The following is a 20067-nucleotide window of genomic DNA, read 5'->3' on the forward strand; positions in this document are numbered from 1 at the left end:
CAGCACAAAGCCCCTACACAATGATGTCTACTGATCACAGAATGCTGCAAAATTTTAGCTCTAAAAGAGATAGGATCTAGCCTTTTCTATCAAGGAGACCAAAACACACACACATAGTTAAAATTTGCCACACACCAGGTCCAAATACTCCATACTGCAAGCAAGAAAATCTGCAGAGGACTGATCTGAGGGAAAGAGCAGCAAAACACAACAGCAGAGTACATACAGCATACACCAAAAAGAAAACTTCCAGAAGCCCCAGTCCCTGGACAGTATATGACTTCTTCTTAATACAGGCATTATTATCAAGAGCAAGAAACATAAAAGGTTTTCCTTAGACATAGAGAGAGGTCTGGCAAGATGCCAAGATAGAGGATTCCACCCCAAAAGAAAGAACTGGAAGAGGTCACAGACTGGGATCTAATTAAAACAAATACAAGTAATATGTCTGCACCAGTAAAACAACTATCATCAGGATATTAGCAGGCTTAAAAAAAGCATAGAAGAAATCAGAAAAACCCTTGATGCAGAGTTAAAAAGCCTAAAATCCAATTGGGTTGAAATTAAAAAAAAAAAAAACAAAAAAAACCCAGAGATGCAAAACTGATTAGATGTACTGACAACAAGGGTGATTGAAGGAGAGAAATGGATCAGTGACAAGGGATAATCAGATGATCATCAGTGATAATCAGAAGATAAAATTATGGAAAATAATGAAGCTGAAAAGAAGAAGGAAAGAAAACTACTAGATCATGAATGTAGACTTGGGGAACTCAGTGACTCCATAAAGCATAATAACATTCATATCATAGGGGTCCCAGAAGAAGAGAGGGGGGAAAGGGATAGAAGGTTTATTAGAGTAAATTATAGCTGAGGGGCACCTGGGTAGCTCAGTGGTTTAAGCCGCTGCCTTCGGCTCAGGTCATGATCTCAAGGTCCTGGGATCGAGTCCCGCATTGGGCTCTCTGCTCGGCAGGGAGCCTGCTTCGCTCTCACTCTCTCTGCCTGCCTCTCTGCCTGCTTGTGATCTCTGTCAAATAAATAAATAAAATCTTTAAAAAAAAAATTATAGCTGAAAACTTCCCTAATCTGAGGGAGGAAACAGACATCAAAATCTAAGCAGCACAGAGAGCTCCCAACAAAATCAACAAAAGCCAGCCAACACCAAGACAAATCATAGTCAAATTCACAAAATACACATACAAGGAAAGAATCCTGAAAGCAGCAAGGGGAAAAAAAAGTCTTTAACTAACAATGGAAGACAGATCAGGTTTGCAGCAGATCTGTCCACAAAACATTGGCAGGCTAAAGGATAGTGGCATGGTGTATTTAACATGCTGAATGGGGAAAATATGCAGCAAAGAATATTTTATCCAGCAAGGTCATCATTCAGAATAGAAGGAGACAATAAAGAGTTTCCCAACCAAAAACTAAAGGAGTTCGTGACCACTAAACCAGCCCTGTAAGAAATATTAAAGGGGACTCTTTGAGCGGGAAGGAAAGATCAAAGCAACAAAGACTAGGAAGGACCAGAGAACATCACCAGAAACACCAACCGTACAGGTAGCCCAAGGACACTAAATTTACATCTATCAATAATCACTCTGAATGTAAAAGGACTAAATGCTCCAACTGAAAGACAGAGGGTATCAGAAAGGATTAAAAAAAAAAACCCATCTATATGCTGCCTTCAAGAGACTCAGTTAAGAAAAAAGGACACTTTCTGATTGAAAGTGAGAGGATGGAGAACCATCTATCATGGTTCTAAAGGACATCAAAGGAAAGTAAGAGTAGTTATACTACTCATAGTTACACTACTCTCACTTAAATAATACATAAATAAGACACCTACATAAATAAGACAAACCATATTATATAAACCAGAGACCAGAACAAGAGATGAATAAGGCATTATATCAGAAAGAGGTCTATCCATCAAGAAGATTGAATGATTGTAAATATTTATGTCCCCAACTTGGGAGCACCCAAATATATATCTCAAATAAATAGCAAACATAAAGAAACTCATTGATAATAATACAATAACAGTAAGGGATTTTAACACCTAACTTACAACAATGGAGAGATCATCTCAGTAGAAGATCAGCAAGGAAACAATGGCTTTGAAAGACACACTGAACCAGATGGACTTAACAGACATATTCAGGACATTTCACTGTAAAGCAGCAGAAAACACATTCTTTTCGAGTACACATAGGACATTCTCTAAATAGATCACATACTGGGTCAAAATTCACTTCAACAAGGACAAAAGATTTAGCTGATGCAGTGCATATTTTCAGACCACAATACTTTGAAACTTAAAGTCAACTACTTTAACTTTTCTTCAACTACTTTTCTTGTGCATATCTATACACAAGAAAAAATTTGGAAAGACCACAAATACATGGAGGTTAAAGAACATTCTACTAAAGAATGAATGGGCTAACCAGGAAATCAATGAAGAAATTTTAAAAAATAGATGGAAGCAAATGAGAATGAAAGCAAGACAGTCTAGAACCTTTGGGATGCAGCAAAGGCGGTTATAATGGATCATATACAACAACACAGGCCTACCCCAAGAAGCAAAGCCTAGAAAAGGAACAACATATAAAGCCTAAAGCCAGCAGAAGAACAGAAATAATAAAGGTTAGAGCAAAAATAAATTATACAGAAACAAACAAACAACTCGAATAGACTATATTAACAAAACTAAGAGCTCATTCTTTAAAAGAAAAACCCCTAGTCAGACTTTTCAAAAAGAAAAGAGGAAAGATCCAAATAAATCAAATCACAAATCAGAGAAGAGAAATAACAACCAACAGCACAGAAATACAATTATAAGAGAACATTATAAAAAACTATCAGCCAACAAATTGGACAACCTAGAAGAAATGGACACATTTCTAGAAACATATAAAATACCAAAACTGAAAGAGGAAGAAATAGAAAATTTGAAAAGATCCATAACCAGCAAAGAATTTGAATCACTAATCAAAAAACTCCCAAAAAACAAAAAGTCAGGACCGGATTGCTTCATAGGTGAATTCTACCAAATATTTAAAGAAAAGTTAATACCTATTCTTCTCAATATATTTTTAAAAAGTAGAAAAGGATGGAAAACTTCCAAATTAATTCTATGAAACCAGCATTACTCTGATACCAAAACTAGATTAAAAACTCCACTAAAAAGGAGAACTACAGGTCAATATCCCTGAGAGACATGGATGCAAAAATTCTCAATAAGATACTAGCAAACCAAATCCAACAGTATATTAAAAGAATTATCCACCATAATCAAGTGAGATTTATTCCTGGGCTGCAGTTCAATATTCACAAATCAACCAACATGTTATATCACATTAAAAAAAGAAAGGATGGAAACCATATGATCTTCTCAACAGATGCAGAAAAAGCATTTGACAAAATACAGTATCCATTCTTAAAAATCCTCAATGAAGTAGGGATGGGGGAATATATCTCAGCATAATAAAGGCCATGTATGAAAGCTAATACTGGGGCACCACCCAGTAGTGCCTCTGCCTTCGTCTCAGGTCATGATCCCAGGGTCCTGGGATTGAGCCCCACATGGGCTCTCTGCTCGGCTTCCCCCCCCCCACCCCCGTGCCTGCCTCTCTGCCTACTTGTGATCTCTGTCAAATCAATACCTAGAATCTTTAAAAAAAAAAAAAGAAGAAGAAAGAAAGAAAGAAAGCTAATATCATCCTTAATGAGGAAAAACAGAGAGCTTTTCCTCTACAGTCAGGAAGAAGACAGGGAAGTCTATTCTCAATATTGTTAATTAGCATAGCACTGGAAGTCCTTGCCTCAGCAATCAGACAACAAAAAGAAGTAAAAGGCATCCAAACTGGCAATAAAGAAGTTAAACTTTTACTATTTGCAAACTACATAATACTCTATGTAGAAAACCTGAAAGACCCAACCAAAAAAACTGCTAGAAGTAATACATGAATTCAGAAAAGTCACAGGATATAAAATCAATGTACAGAAATTGGTTGCATATCTATATACCAATAATGAAGCAGCAGAAAAATAAATCAAGGAATCAAACCCATTTACAACTACAACAAACACTGTAAGATACCTAGGAATAAACCTAACGTAGGAGGTAAAAGATCTGTACTCTAAAAACTATAGAATATGTATGAAAGAAATTGAAGAGGACAAAAAGAAGTGGAAAAACATTCCATGCTCATGGATTGAAGAACATTGTTAAAATGCTTATACTACCAAAGCTATCTGCATATTTAATGCAATCTCTATCAAAATACCACCAGCCTTTTTCACAGACCTAGAATAAACTATCCTAAAAATTTATATGGAACAACAAAAGACCCCATGTAGCCAAAGCAATTCTGAAAAAGAAAACCAAAGCAGGAAGCTTCATGGTTCAGGACTTCAAGACATATTACAAAAACATAGGCATGAAGATAGCATGATATTGGCACAAAAACAGACACACAGATCAATGGAACATTATAGAAAACCTAGAAATGGACCCACAACTATATGGTCAACAATCTTTGACAAAGAAAGAAAAAATATTCAATGGAAAAAATGTCTCTTCAACAAGTGGATTTTGGGAAAACTGGGCAGTGACATATAGAAGAATGAAACTGAATCCACTTTCTTATACCATACATAAAAATAAATTCAAAATGGATGAAAGACCTGTCAGACAGGAGGAATCCATCAAAATCCTAGAGAACACAAGCAACAACCTCTTTGACCTCAGTCACAGCTACTCCTTACTAGACAAGTCTCTAGAGGTAAGGGAAACAAAAGCAAAAATGAACTACTGTGACTTCATCAAGATAAAAAGCTTCTGCACAGCAAAGGAAACAACTGACAATACTAAAAGGCAACCAATGGAATGGCAGAAGATATCTGCAAAAGTCATATCTGATAAAGGGTTAGTATTCAATATCTATAAAGAACCTATCAAACTCAACATGCTAAAAATAAATAATTCAGTTAAGAAATGGCCAGAAGACATGAACAGACATTTCTCCAAAGAGGACATACAGATGGCTAACAGACACATGAAAAGATGCTCAACATCACTCATGACCAGGGAAATACAAATCAAAACTACAATGAGATACAACCTCACACCCGTCAGAAAGGCTAAAATTAACAATACAGGAAACAACAGATGTTGGTGAGGGTGGGTAGAAAAGGGAACCCTCTCATACTGTTGGTGGGAATGCTAACTGGTGCAGCTATTCTGGATAACAGTATGGAGATTCCTCAAAGATTTAAAAAGAGAACTACCCTATGACTCAGCAATTGTACTACTAGGTATTTAGCCAAAGATTGTAAAAATACAGATTCAAAGGAGCACATGGACCCTGATATTTATATCAACATATTAACCACAGCCAAACTATGGAAAAAGCACAAGTGTCCAACAACTGATGAATGGATAAAGAAGATATTGTATAGATAAGCAACAGAATATTACTCAGCCATCAAAAAGAATGAAATCTTGCCATTTGCAAGGACATGGATAGAGCTACAGTATATTATGCTAAATGAAATAAGTGAAATAACTCAGAGAAAGACAAATATCATATGATTTCATTCATATGTGGAATTTAAGAAGCAAAATAGATGAATAAAGAAGAAAGGGGGAAAAGAGAGAAAAGCAAACCATAAGAGACTCTTAACTATAGAGAACAAACTGATGTTTGATAGAGGGAGGTGAGTGGGGGATGGGCTAAATGGGTGATGGAGATTAAGGGGTACACTTGTGATGAGCACTAGGTGTTATATATGTGACAAATCACTAAATTTTACTCCTGAAACTAGTATTACACTATATGTTAACTAGAATTTAAATAAAAACTTGGAAAAGAGGAGCTACTCTAGGCAAAAATGCATTTTCACTAATTATTTTTAAGGTCATTTACAGATAAAAAGAAGTACTTAATTGGTCAATCAGCAGATATTTTTGAGAGTTTTAAATGTGCAAGTAAAAGAGATAGCTAAAATCACTGGCAATAAAGCTCTGGATTGCATTAAAAAAAAGAAAAGAAACATATAAACAGAAAAATGCTATATTTCTAAAATAAAATAATTCAGAGTTCCTTAAAAATGACAATGATGCCAAGGTTTTTAATAAGACAAAATAAAATCTTATGTATGTCTAATGGGTATCAGATTATCTAAAAAAGCAGACTACATATCTCCCCAATCTTTTGGCAGTTAACTGAAATTATTAAATATATTGAAATGAAGGTAGTAATACTCTTACAAATAAGTGAAAATAGTAAGGACTTAATATTACAGGATAAATTGGAACCACATTTACTAATTTAACAAATAATTATTAAGTATTATACACTAGGAAATCTAATCTAAAATCTTCCATCTCTATTCCACTGAATAGAGATCAAAAATCAGATATATCTGATTTCTAGAGATTGATGAAAATGAATTTATCAATCTTATCAACTCATCTATTTTCTGCTATGGAAATAAAACATTATTTTAAAGGTTGACTGTTTATTTATCCAGCACTGGAGAATATACTCACAAAAGGGGCTAAATAAATAGCTTTCACATGCAACTGAATAGACTGTCTGATGTTGGTTTTACTTTCCTAGTCAACCTTTTAGCCACCCCAAAGGAAATAATACAAGATTGAGAGCATAGCATCTGAGGATTTAAAATAAGTGACATGGAATTTTTGTATTCATAAAAAGCTACATTCCCATCTTCCTTCCTCTCATCAAGAAACATAAATATTTTGATCAAATATAAAGCAGTGTGTGTCTCACATAAAAAAAGATGCTTTTAAAACTATCATTTATAGGGGCACCTGGGTGGCTCAGTGGGTTAAAGCCTCTGCCTTCGGCTCAGATCATGATCTCAGGGTCCTGGAATTGAGCCCCGCATTGGGCTCTCTGCTCAGCGGGGAGCCTCTTTCTCCTCTCTCTCTGCCTGCTTCTCTGCCTACTTGCGATCTTTGTCTGTCAAATAAATAAATAAAATCTTTCAAAAAAACCCTATCATTTATATATGAAAACATACACATTGGAGATTTACTTCTTTCTCCCCTCTCATATGTAAATGTTTATTTATTATTGCACGGGAAAATGTTGCAATTATTGAAGGTGGTTTTGATACTTGTGATTTTATATACAAAAACAATTAGTAACTTCCAAACACAAAAGTAATAGTTTATATAAATAATAAACTGTGCACTTGCTAGAAAAGTTTAGGAATACTTTTTTTAGAACAAAAAATGAAAATCTAGTAATACAAGGCACAGTAACAGACAAGAAAAATTGAAAATTTCTTCTGGGTATTATTTTAAGCAAAAAAAAAAAAATTGTGGGGAGAGAAGACATACATAGTACTGGAATTTTCTCTCCATATGAAATTTTATAGTATTGAAGTTTACAATCTGGATTCTCTTTTTTATTTAGGAATTCTTCGGTTTTAATGAAAATAAGTTAAAATAATATCCGGAAGAAATTTTCAATTTTTCTGTTGTCTTACAATTGGAAATATTTTCTCTAAAATCCTCATTAACATATCAGGGTTTGAGAGGGCTTAAAACTAATTGTACATTTCAAGGACATTTAAATCAATAAAGCAGTTTCTTAAGCAATAGTACCGAATAGCACTTTTTAAATATAGCTTCCAATAATAAAGAATACAAAAAAACATTTTACTTTTACAAGGTGAATACTATCATCCCCCTTTTCCCTTGTAAATTAGAGTGATTGATTTTTTTTACATTTTACTGACAACAGCCTTTCAGAATGAAATATATTTCAGACTCATGATAATTAAGTTTGAGCTACCATATCAGATTCAACTATAAAGAAATTAATGCTTTCCAGGACACAAAGTGGACTTGTAAGATTTTGTAAGATTTTATCTTGTAAGATTTTAAGAGCATTGTTACAGAAAATAGCCAGGAAGTGGCCTGTTCTAGTCCTCAAGGCAAAAATATGAATCTATTTGGGCAAGTCAGAACTATCTAAGATGCACCAAGAATAGTCAATAGGTGGTCCTACTTATATAAAAATCAGAGACTATTCTTGATCCCTGATGTGTAATTAATATACAAATATATGAATGGTCTGTTCCAACGTTCTTAATCAAGGTGAGGAAACCTATCATTTAACATCTCTCTCTGTAAAATATCTGGTGAGCAAAGAGCTAACACTGAAGGAAGAGATTTTAGGGTACCATAGCTTGTATAAGCAACCCTGGCTAAAAATAGGTGGCACTAGCTTATAAATGTGACTATTAATTTATATGATTCCTTTGATATTTCTTTCTTCCAACTTCTTCTAGAACTAAGAAAAAAAGGTGCTAAGAAAGAAAAAGAAACATCAAAGAAAATAATGTAACTTGGGACTTTTAAAAAACTGTGAGTAAAAGATATATATTTTTGTAGTACCCTCTGTTTTTCAAAAGTAGAGCCATTGAACACCAGCATAAACAAGTCAATATCAGTAGCCTCAGGAATGACTAGGTCAACATCAATGACAGAATGAGTGAAGATAAAACATTACTGCACCAAGTGCCAATATCCAGTCAGACTGTAATTAGTGCAGCAAGTCCAAGGGAAGGAACACACTGAGCCTTGAGGGGCATCATCCTTGGAACTAGGTGCTATTAGGAGAAAAAGAGGGCCAGAGGGTGTATTTTTTGGCATTTGTCAATAAATTATTTTTTTGACTGTCAAAGAGAATGTGAGACTTATCTCTTTCCTTCTTAAAGAAGAAAATAGTTGATATCTCTAGTGATTTTATTGTTGAGAATTCAAAACAAAGTCTACTTTCCTTACTAATTTACTGATTCTCCTCTAACAATGATTCTATTCTAATCCACAATTAAACCTCAACTTACAAACAAGATGTTATGGCCTGGTAAACTAATGTTTATATTTTAGGAAAAGATGAAAATAAAAATATGATTTATTATGATAACTAGAGATTAAAAACTTGGTAACTATTTATAAAATATCCTTTCCTTGGTTATAAACATTGTTAATTATAAAGAAGTTAAAACTGAAATACTACTTTGAATAAATAAAACTTCTACGTTGCAATCAGAGCAGAGTAGAAAAATACATAACTTTCATTTTGGTAAGAATTTTTCCTGCTTTCATAGATCAAACTCAAATTATGTCTTAAGTAAAAGTACTTTTTGGTAATAAAAATAGTGATGGCTTAGATAATTTTTAGTATATTGAGACATCAAATAATTAAATATATTTCAGTGTAACCCATTAAAATAACACTATTTCAAGTTAAAAATAGGTTAAATGGATAAGAAACTGGTTTCTTTCCACTCTGTTTTTTATATTGTTGCATTCAAATCATCACCCAATGCCACTGCAAAAATCATGTATTTCACCCATCTTTTAAACTATTATATTCCATTCTCTACATAAAATATCACATATAACTTTCCCAATTTTATAAACATTTTAGATAGATAATTCTACAAATAATTTCTCTGTAAATCAAATATACATACACAGGAAATTAATGACTTAGTACCTAAAGAGGTTTGCAGTTATGGCAATTAGCATGGCCAGAGGTTGATTCTTTTCTTGACAGCATCACCTCATGTGGGAATGATTCTCTGTTCTTTCTCTGAATTAATAATAGTTAAAGGTATTATTTTGGTAAAAAGTGATTCTTAAACTTTTTATTTTTGGTGGTGACGGAGGGGAGTTAGTTACCTTTGAGAGTATTAGGGAAACCATCCACAGAAAATTACACAAGTTTATGAGCACACAATATTCTACTTCTTTTAAAGGGTTTATGGACTCCATGAAAAGGATTCATAATATATAATCAGCAAGACAACTTTCTAGGCTGAAACCAGTCTTTAAAGTCCAAAGATTTCATCCTTATTCCAATGCAATAACTAGTAACATGATTAACCTGGAATCCTCTCAGGATATCATTAGAATAGACCATACCTCTGAAAGGCATCTCAAGGCCTAATATGATAAGCTGAAAATAGATTTCCCAGGAAAGACTTTAACAAGTCTCCTCAAATTTACTAACTTAGGAAGTTCCAAGGAATATCGAGAGCTGTGTAAGCAGAAATGAAAGGAGAAAATCAAACTAAGGATGAAGTCCATGGAGAGTCAGAGAAGTTTTATAGGGAATGACAAATGACAGGTATCTTTTAAGCATTCATTTTGGGGTTTTAAGTAATGTGCCATGACTTTCAGAATTGAAGTGCAAAACTGACTTCTAAAAGCAAAAATTTAAATCACATTTCTGAAGGATATGAAATATTATCCCACAAACTTTGAAACTGAAGTATAAAAGGGTTCTTTTTTAAAGTAGAAGTTTAAAATAAATATAATTTAGAACTACAACCAAATATTTTCTGCAAAGATAATAGGAGCATTTGGAAATAAACTTAGGAACTATCTTTCATTCAAATAACTATATAATTTCAATCAACACTTAGCATCCTTTATTAGCAATTTATCCAGAAAAAGAAGGGAAAAAATAATATTTTAAAATACTAAAAAATTAAAAAATGGTTTTGCTTAATTTATATCAATATGCTATAGTATAACTCTACTCAGAATCTTTAGTGTCTACACCATAGTTGAAAACAAAAACTCTGCATATTGATTAATGTATTTTCTGATCTAACATTTTCTACATGTCTAATGCCATGCCATTCATTTTATATTATAGCAGTTCAGACTTAATAAAATATTGCCAAGGATATTTTATTCTCTAGTGTCTCTTGGAGTTTGAATATATTGTTCCTTTGGCCTAGAATATGTTCCCTTGGCTTGTCCAAGCAGAAAATTCCCATTATTCTCATATTTCAAATAAAATGCCTTGTGAAGATTGCCTGATTCGGTTGACTTATAGATTCCTACTCCACATTTTGGTACATTTTACTTAATATAATAATTATTTTATTATAATTAAAATAGTTACATATTTTTCTCTTTAACAGATTGCTACATATTTGAGAACAAAGATTTTTCTTTCTTAATTTTTGGATTCTCAGAGACTACACCAGACTGGGTTCATATCTGTACACTAAAAATAAATGAGGGTAGCCATAAAACAAAAGTACTAATAACAGTAATTACATGTATGGATCCAACTGTTAGTATTGCAAAAATAAAAAATAATAATAAAGAAAAACAAAACACTTTTTGGCACATTTTTTGTACTGTATTTGTAGTAGATTTTTATCCTTCTATCTCAGTTATTAAATGACTGAAGTGAGATTTAGAACAAGTTTTCTCTTAATGCAATGAACCTACCTTTTCTCCACAGCTGTGACTTTTTTAAAATTTTATTTATTTGAGACAGAAAGAATGAGAGAGAGCATGAGAGGGAAGAAGGTCAGAGGGAGAAGCAGAACTCCCCCATGATGCTGGGAGCCCAATGCAGGACTCTGTCCCAGGAATCCAGAATTATGACCTGAGCCGAAGACAGTCACTTAACCAACTGAGCCACCCAAGCGCCCTACAATTGCGACTTTAAATTTTGTTTTTAACTTTAGGTCATGGAACTCTTTCTCTAATGTACTTTTATGCAAATGTATAATTTATGATGCATAAAAAATGAAGTTATTCCAGTTGAAGCAGAAAATAGAAGTCTAAGTACTTATATATTTGGAATCTTTTTATCTGTTGTAAAGTGGCCTTTTGGAACAAATATAGACACTCCTACACTCTAGAAAATTTTCGATATTTCTGATCTTTTACTGCCTATTCCATTTTAGTTACTGTCAAGATTATGTGTAGATAATTTTCTATATTAAAAAATAATTTGGACCATGGTATCAAAAGCAGTCATTCTGAACTCTCTTCTATAATATCTACACAGTCTCACCAAAACTCAAGAAATTTCTCATAATAATAAAAGCTTCATTTGTCAGGATCTGAGACAAATATATATTAATATCAAGCTGAATGGAGCTCATCTGAAATTAACATTGATATATAACATACATTTTGTCAAGTAATAATGAACAAAATCTAGTGACGTGGAGATATCTTCTCTCCTCAAATCTCATACCTCCTAGTTGAACTTGCAATTATGAGGCTCAAATGGTAAATTCTGAATCTCCCTTCCATTGTACTTATGCTCCTTTTGAGAAGTCCAAAGAACAGTTCTTTATTATATTAGTAAATAAAAACAAAACACTAAAACAAAACAAAACAAAAAATGCACTAAAATATAAGAAGCCTAGGAGTTAGTGAAAACAAAGACAACATTTAATCTAGAACACAACTAATTGTCAGAACCTCTCTTCCCAGCTCAGTGCAGAGCAAACAGGCTAAAAACCTCAGATCCCAATTTATCCCTGAGGAAGGAAAGAGTTAGTACATCTAATGATTCAGCTTCTCTGGGGACTGCCTGGGGAACTTGCATCTGCCTCATTTATCTCCACACACTGATAGAATCCAGCATACTCTAGATGTCTGTAGGCTGCTAAGAAGAAAGGAAGCAGGTTGAACTAGCACAAAGGTTGAGAGGTGTCTTCACAATCTCTGGTTGCACTTATTGGTAAGGGTCTTGCCCTATATGAGGTCAGTAGTGAAGACTGGGAGAGGTAGCTGTTTTATTTAACGTACAGGCACCAAAACAGAGCATCAAGGAAAACGAAGAAACAGAAAAACATGTTCCAAGTAAAGGAACAAGATAAACCTCCTTTCCTAATGAAATGGAGATATATGATTTGCCTGTCAGACTATTCAAAATAACCAATGTAAAGATGTTCATCAAGGTTAGAAGAACACAAGAACGAAGTGAGAATTTCAACAAAGAGAAAAATATCAAAAAGTAACAAACAGAAATCATACAGTTAAAGGTAAAATTGAACGGAAAAAATGCATTAGAGGATTTCAGTATCATACTAGATCAAGCAGAAGATAGGAATACAAATGTAAAGACAAGTCATTCACAATTATTCAGTCAGAGGAGCAAGAAGAAAAAGGAAAAATAATGAATAAAGCTTATGGGCCCATGAAATATCTGCAAATGAATCAATAAAGGCCTTATAGGAGTTCCACAAGAAGAAAACAGAGAAGGGACCAGATAAATTTTTCAAAGAAAAAGTGACTAAAAATGTCCCAATTCTGGGGAAGGAAATGGAGATCAGATTAAGGAAGCCTAAAAGATCTCTCTGAAAAATGGATATAAAACATCTGCAAGATATATTATAATCAACTCGCCAGAAGTCAAACACAAAGAGAGAATTTTGAAAGCACTAAGAGAAAGGTGACTTGTCACACCTACAAGTGAATCCTCACAAAACTGTCAGTGGATTTTTCAGCAGAAACCTTGGAGGACAGAAGGGAGTGGGATGATAAATTCAAAGTGCTGGGAGAAAAAATTACTGGTATTTCAGTGGGAAAAAAAAATGGTGATGTAGGAGAACACTGATTCCCTGTTTTCTCACAGAAATCAATGACTGGACAGCTATCCATGAACAAAAACAGCTCTGGGAGACATTTAGAGTCCACCTGGGAAATTTTAACAACACATTATAACCAAAAAAATGAGAATAATAGCACAAGAAGAGAAAGAAGACAACTCAATTTTGCCTGTTTTTTTCTTCCTCCAAGTGGCATTTTTTAATGCCAAGAAGCAACTTCCCAGCATGAAAGAATTTCATTCACCAACAAGAATAGAGTGAGTGATCATCTTCTCCAGCCTGTTAGGTGTACTGTAGGAAAGTCCTGCTTTGGTTTCACCCTACCCAGACCAACAAAACTAAGACATCTAGAGCTGGCTAGAAACAAGAAAGAAAAAGGCTATTATTAGCATACATACATCATAAGCAATTGCAGTTCACAGAGACCTACTCTGCAGAAAAATTCAGCAGATTTCACCACTGATGACAAAGCCTAAGTCCAGCACACCTGCTGCAGACCCCAGTAGATTTCATTAGCTTTCCCCTTAACAGGTATTTGAATTCACTGATGCCAGCCACATGAGCCACTTCCTTCAGTTCCCCAATCACCTCTGCCAGAATCTGGGACAAACTAGCATTCATCCAAGGTATCTGTGACTGGACAAGTGTAAGATACCAGCCACTTGAGTTCCTCTCTGCCTATGGCAGACCCTAGGGGCCATGACCATAGCCAGCTTTGGCTTCTACAGCTATACAAGATAAAACAGCTAAAATAATTAATAAAGTGGCATTAGTTAAGTCCTTACCTATCACAGACATAGAGTAGCTAGATGGATTAAAAAAAAAAACAAAACACAACTGTATGGGCATTTCAGGTTTAAGGATACACATAGATTGAAAGTAAAGGAACAGAAAAATATATTCTATGCAAGTAGGAAATAAGAGAGCAAAGATAAATATACTTATATCATAAAAAAATAGACTTAAAGTCAAAAATTGTAAAAGCATACAAAGGAAGTCATTATATAATCACAATGTGGCAAATTCGTCAAGAGGATATAACAATTGTAAATATATATGCACCCAAAAACAGAGTACCTAAATGTATTAAACAAACCCTAACAGACCTACAGGGAGAAACAGACAATATGGTAAGAGTAGAGAATTTCAATCATCACTTCAAAAATGGATAGATTATCCAGCTACAAAATTAATAAGAAAACACTGGATTTGAACTACGCCTTGGACCAGAAGGACCTAATGGACACATATGGAATATTCTATGCAATAGCAAAAGAATACATTCTTCTCAAATTCACAAGAAATAGTTTCCAAGATAGATTGTTAGGTCACAAAACAAGCCTTAGCAAATGTAAGGAGATTGAAATATAACAAATATATTTTCCAACCCCAATGGTATGAAATTAGAAATCAATAAAAGGGAAAAAACAATAAATTCACAAATATGTAGAAATTAAACAACACACTCTTGAACAACAAATGGATCAAAGAAGAAATCAAATGAGAAGCCAAAAATATTTTGAAACAAATGAAAAGGGAAACAAAACACACCAAAATTTATGAGAGGTAGTAAAAGCAGTTCTGAGAGGAAAGTTCATAGCATTAAATGCTTACATTAAGAAAAAACAAAAAAGGGGGTGCTTGGGTGGCTCAGTCGTTAAGTGGTTGCCTTCAGCTCAGGTGACGATTCCAGGATCCAGAGATCAAGGCCCACATCAAGCCCCACATCAGGCTCCCTGCTTGGAGGGAAGTCTGCTTCTCCTTCTCCCACTACCCCCACTTGTGTTCCTTCTCTCACTGTGTCTCTCTCTGTCAAATAAATAAACAGAATCTTAAAAAAAAAATCACAAATTAAAAAAAAAAAAATTTTACATCTTATGGAACTAGAAAAAGAACAAATTAAGTCCAAAGTTAGCAGAAAGAAGGAGACAAAGATCAGGACATAAATACATGAAATACAGACCAGAAAACAATACAAAAGATGAATGAAACAAAAAATCTGCCTTTTTTTTTTTAAAGGGAAAGGGAGAAAGAAAATTGACAGACCAGGGACACCTGGGTGGCTCAGTTAAGCATTTGCCTTCAACTAAGTCATGATCTTGGAGTTCCAGGATCACCTGCATCAGTCTCCTCAGCAGGAAGTCTGTTTCTCCTTCTGCCCCTGCCCCTGTTCATGCTCTTTCTCTCACTCTCTCTCTCTCTCAAATAAATAGATAAAATATTAAAAAAAAGAAAGAAAGAAAGAAAGAAAGAAAGAAAGAAAGAAAGAAAGAAAGAAAATTGACAGGCTTTAGCTAGACTAAGGAAAAAAGAGAAGACAAATTCATCATCAAAGAGGAGCCATTACAACTGACACTACAGAAACAGAAAGGACCATAAGAAATTACTATGAACAATTATACACCAAGAAATTGAATGACCTGGAAGAAATAGATAAATTCCTAAAACATACAACCTACCAACACTAAATTATGAAAAAACAGAAAATCTGAACAGACCCACAACTAGAAAGAAGATTAAATCAGTAATCAAAAACATCCCAACAAAGAAAAGCCCAGGACCAGATGGTTTCACTGGTAGATTCTACTTATATTTTAAAGAATCAATGCCAGTCATTCTCAAATTCTCCCAAACATTTGATGAGCAGATAATACTCTCAAGCTCATTTTATAAGGCCAGCATTTCCCTGATAGCAAAGCTATATCAGGATATTACAAGAATAGAAAATTACAGGCCATTAATACCTGATGATGCAAATTTCTCAACAAAATACTACCACACTGAATTCAATAGCACCTTGAAAGAATCTTATATCATGATCAAGTGAGATTTATTTCTGGTTCAACATATACACTTGATCTTAGCCAAAAGGCCGAGAAGCGATCAACATATACAAATCAATAAATGTGATATAACACATTTACAGAATAAAAGATAAAAATCATATGATCATCTCAATATATGCAAAAAAAATTAACAAAATCCAGCATCATTTTATGATAAAAACCCTCAGCAAATTGGATATAGAATGAACATAGCTCAATATAATAAAGATCATATATGACAAGCCCACAGCTAATATCATATTCAGTAGTAAAAAGCTAAAAGATTTTTTGCTAAAACAAGATGAAGACAAAGAGTGCTCACTCTACCCATGCCTATTTAATATGGCACTAGAAGTCCTATCAAGAGCAGTTAGGCAAGAAAAAGGAATAAATATCATCCAGATTAGAAAAAAAGAAGTGAAATTATCTGCTTGCAGATGACATAATCTTATATATAGATAATCCTAAAGGTACCACAAATTGTTAGAAATAATAAATGAATTCAGTGAAGTTACAGGATACAAAATGAACACAAAAAATTAGTTACATTATATATACTAACAACAAACTATCCAAAAATATTTTTTAAATGATCCCATTTTTAATAGCATCCAAAACAAACAAACAAAAAAATACTTAGGGACATGTAACCCAGGAAGTTAAAGATCTGTACACTGAAAATTATAAGACAATGATGAGAAAACTTGAAGACACAAAAAAATAGCAAGATATCCTATGTTTGTGAGCTAGAAAAATCAATAATTTTAAAATGTGCATACTGCCTAAATTGATATTCAATGCAATCCCTATCGAAATCCCAAAGGCATTTTTCACAGAAATAAAAAAAGTCAAAACTTGTATGGAACCACAGAAGACCTGAAGCAGCCAAAGCAATCCTGAGAAAGAACAATAAAGCTAGAGGTACCACACTTTCTAATTTCAAAATATATTACAAGGCTATAGTAATCAAAAGAGTATGATACTAGCCTAAAAAGAGCCTATACAAAGACAACAGAATTGAGAGCCCAGAAATTAACTTTCGCAATGTATGATCAACTAATCCTTGATAAGGATACTAAGAATATACAATAAGTAAAGGATAGTCTCTTCTAATAAATGGTTTTAGGAAAACTGGATAGCCACCTGCAAAAGAATAAAATTGCAGCCTTAACATAATACTCACCAAAAAAACTGAAAGAAAGACTTAAATCTAACAACTAAAACCATGAAATTCCTAAGACATAGGAAAGAAGTTCCTTGACATTAGTCTTTGCAATGATTCTTTTAGATATGATACCAAGTATAACTAAAATAAACAAGCAGGACTACATCAAACTGAAGAGCACAGTAAAAGAAAAAAAAAAAAAGAAAAGTCGACCAATAAAAAGGAAGAAAATAAGTGCAAACCATCTATCTGATAAGGGGATAATATGAAAAATATATGAGGAACTCATACAACTCAATAGAAGAAAAAAAAAAACTAAAAAAAAAAAAAAATGGGCAGAGGACCTGAATAAATATTTTTCCAAAGAAGATACACAAACGGTCAACTGGTACATGAAAAAGTGCTTAGCATCATTCATCGTCAGGGAAATCAAATCAAAAACACAATGAGATGTCACATCATATCTGTTAGAATGGATAACATCAAAAAAAAAAGAGATAACAAATGTTGGTAAGGATGTAGATAACTACTGTCCACTGTTGGTGAGAATATAAATTGGTACAGCCACTATAAAAAACACTACAGAAATTCCTCAGAAATTAAAAATATAACTATCATAACCAGCAATTCCCAGAATATATTCTGGGAATATATCTGAAGGAAAGGAATTATTGTCTTGAAGAGACATCTGCACTTTCCTGTCACTCTACCATTATTCACAGTAGAAAAGATAGAGGACAACCTAAGTATCCATCAATGGACGAATGGATAAAGAAGTTGTGGTGTGTGTGCATAACAATGGAATATTATCCCACCATTTAAAAAAAAAAAAAAAAGAAGTCTATCTTGCCATTTGTGACAACATAGATGGATCTTGAAAGCATTATACTAAGTGAAATAGGTTAGACAGAGAAAAATAAATACTGTATGTTTATACTTGTATGTAAAAGCTGTACTGATTAGGATATAGTAAAATGGTGCTTGCCAGGGATTAAGAAATAGAAGAAGTTGAAAGAAGTTGGGTAAAAGGTATATACCTTCTATTAAAAAATGAATAAATTCTCGAGATCTTATATACTGCATGGTGACTATAGTTAACAATACTATATTATTACTTCAACAGGTCTTACTTAACCTTTAAGAGTAGGTATTAACTGTTAACACCATACACACAAAAAATGGTAACTATGCAAGGTGATGGTATCATTTATTGTGGCAATAATTTATAATACATATACATATGTCAGTTATATCTCAAAGAGTAGAAAAAATTATATTCAAAAAATACTTATATTATTAAACTTCAATTAATTTCAGTAGAACTTGCTTTTTTAAAAAGATGTGTATTTAAATTTTTCTGTATATTTAAATGAGGATTTTTTAAAAGTTAAATTCATTGAAATTTCTTCTATCTAGTTTTTAAAATATTCTTATACAATAACTGTCAATTTTAAATTCCAGAAAATAATGTAGTGCCTCATGTTTAAACCTTAAAAAGCTGGCATTTAGTGAGAAGACTTACTCAACAAGAGAATGTGAATAAGTCAGTAAAACCTGCTGTTATTTTAAAGGGACATATACATATTCTTCTCACTGTGAACTAAGTAAGTAAATGTTTATTCATAGGTAAAGATTAGTGACTTAATCCTGGGATGAAAGTCCTACCATTAACGATTGTGTTGATTTATACTATAAGTATTTATTAATATGTTACTATATGCCAGATTCTGTGGTTGAAGACCTAGTAATATAAAAGTAAATAAGTCTTGCTCTCATGTAGCTCAGAAACTACTATTGGGAGTTCTTGACTGAAGCCATAGGTGAGCTTTTGTAGATAAATAAACTATCTAAAATTGTATACACGGGGTTTTGTTATGAGCATACATGCAATGTTTTCTTCCTAAGTAAAGAGTCTCTAGGTTTCATTGTATCTTCAAAAGGGTCAGCGATAGTTAACCAATAAATATCAACAACAAGAAGGAGCAAAAGAGACAAACAGATTAGCTTGTAATTGAAAGATAGTGTGAATAACAATCCAATGGCAAATATGACCCCCCCCCCTACACACACACCAAAAAAGAAAAAAAAAGGAAAACACTAATTCTGCCTGGGAAACTCAAAAGATTATTCACACAAGAATAAAAATGGCAAGTAAAATTTGCATATGTGGTTGTGTAACTTGAAAGAGCTATTGTTATAGATATTATTATAAGTACCACCCACATTAGATAAGCTGGATCCAGTATAAATATGTGACACTGAAAGCCTGTAACAAATAATGGCACAAGTCCTACACATTTAACCACTTTTTAAATAGAACATAATATTGTAGTCTTAAAACAATGTTCTAAATTTCTAGAATCATCTTTTTCTGGAAAAAAAAAAGTAAAATATTTAAGGCAAATATGTTCTCAAGAGTTACCAACTTTAATTAAACTTACTAAAGTCAATAGAGAAAAGTATTGAATTAAAAAATAAAAGCAAGTTACAATAAAAAGACCTAGTGATTTATTGGCCTATCAGATTAAAAATAACTTTTTCCTATAAAAAGGAAAATCAGGAAAATTACCTGTTCAAAAAAGTTTTCAAATATTAAAGAAAATATAGTGTTGGAAGGCAAAAAATATTACTCACTTCTCAACAGGAAAGTTA

At 33.1% G+C, this 20067-nt stretch overlaps 1 protein-coding gene and 1 long non-coding RNA gene across 3 annotated transcripts in view; one reads left to right on the forward strand and one right to left on the reverse strand.

Moving 5' to 3' along the window:
• STPG2 (sperm tail PG-rich repeat containing 2) overlaps positions 1–20067 on the reverse strand; it is a 582130-nt gene that overhangs the window by 209179 nt on the left and 352884 nt on the right. The gene's annotated exons all lie outside the window — the stretch shown is intronic.
• LOC116584504 lies at positions 3949–17550 on the forward strand. The gene is made up of 3 exons (XR_004283218.1): positions 3949–3961; positions 13723–13726; positions 17490–17550. It is a non-coding gene; the product is annotated as an uncharacterized LOC116584504 (long non-coding RNA).

The sequence above is a fragment of the Mustela erminea genome, chromosome 2 (assembly GCF_009829155.1).
Source record: "Mustela erminea isolate mMusErm1 chromosome 2, mMusErm1.Pri, whole genome shotgun sequence".
Taxonomy (NCBI): domain Eukaryota; kingdom Metazoa; phylum Chordata; class Mammalia; order Carnivora; family Mustelidae; genus Mustela; species Mustela erminea.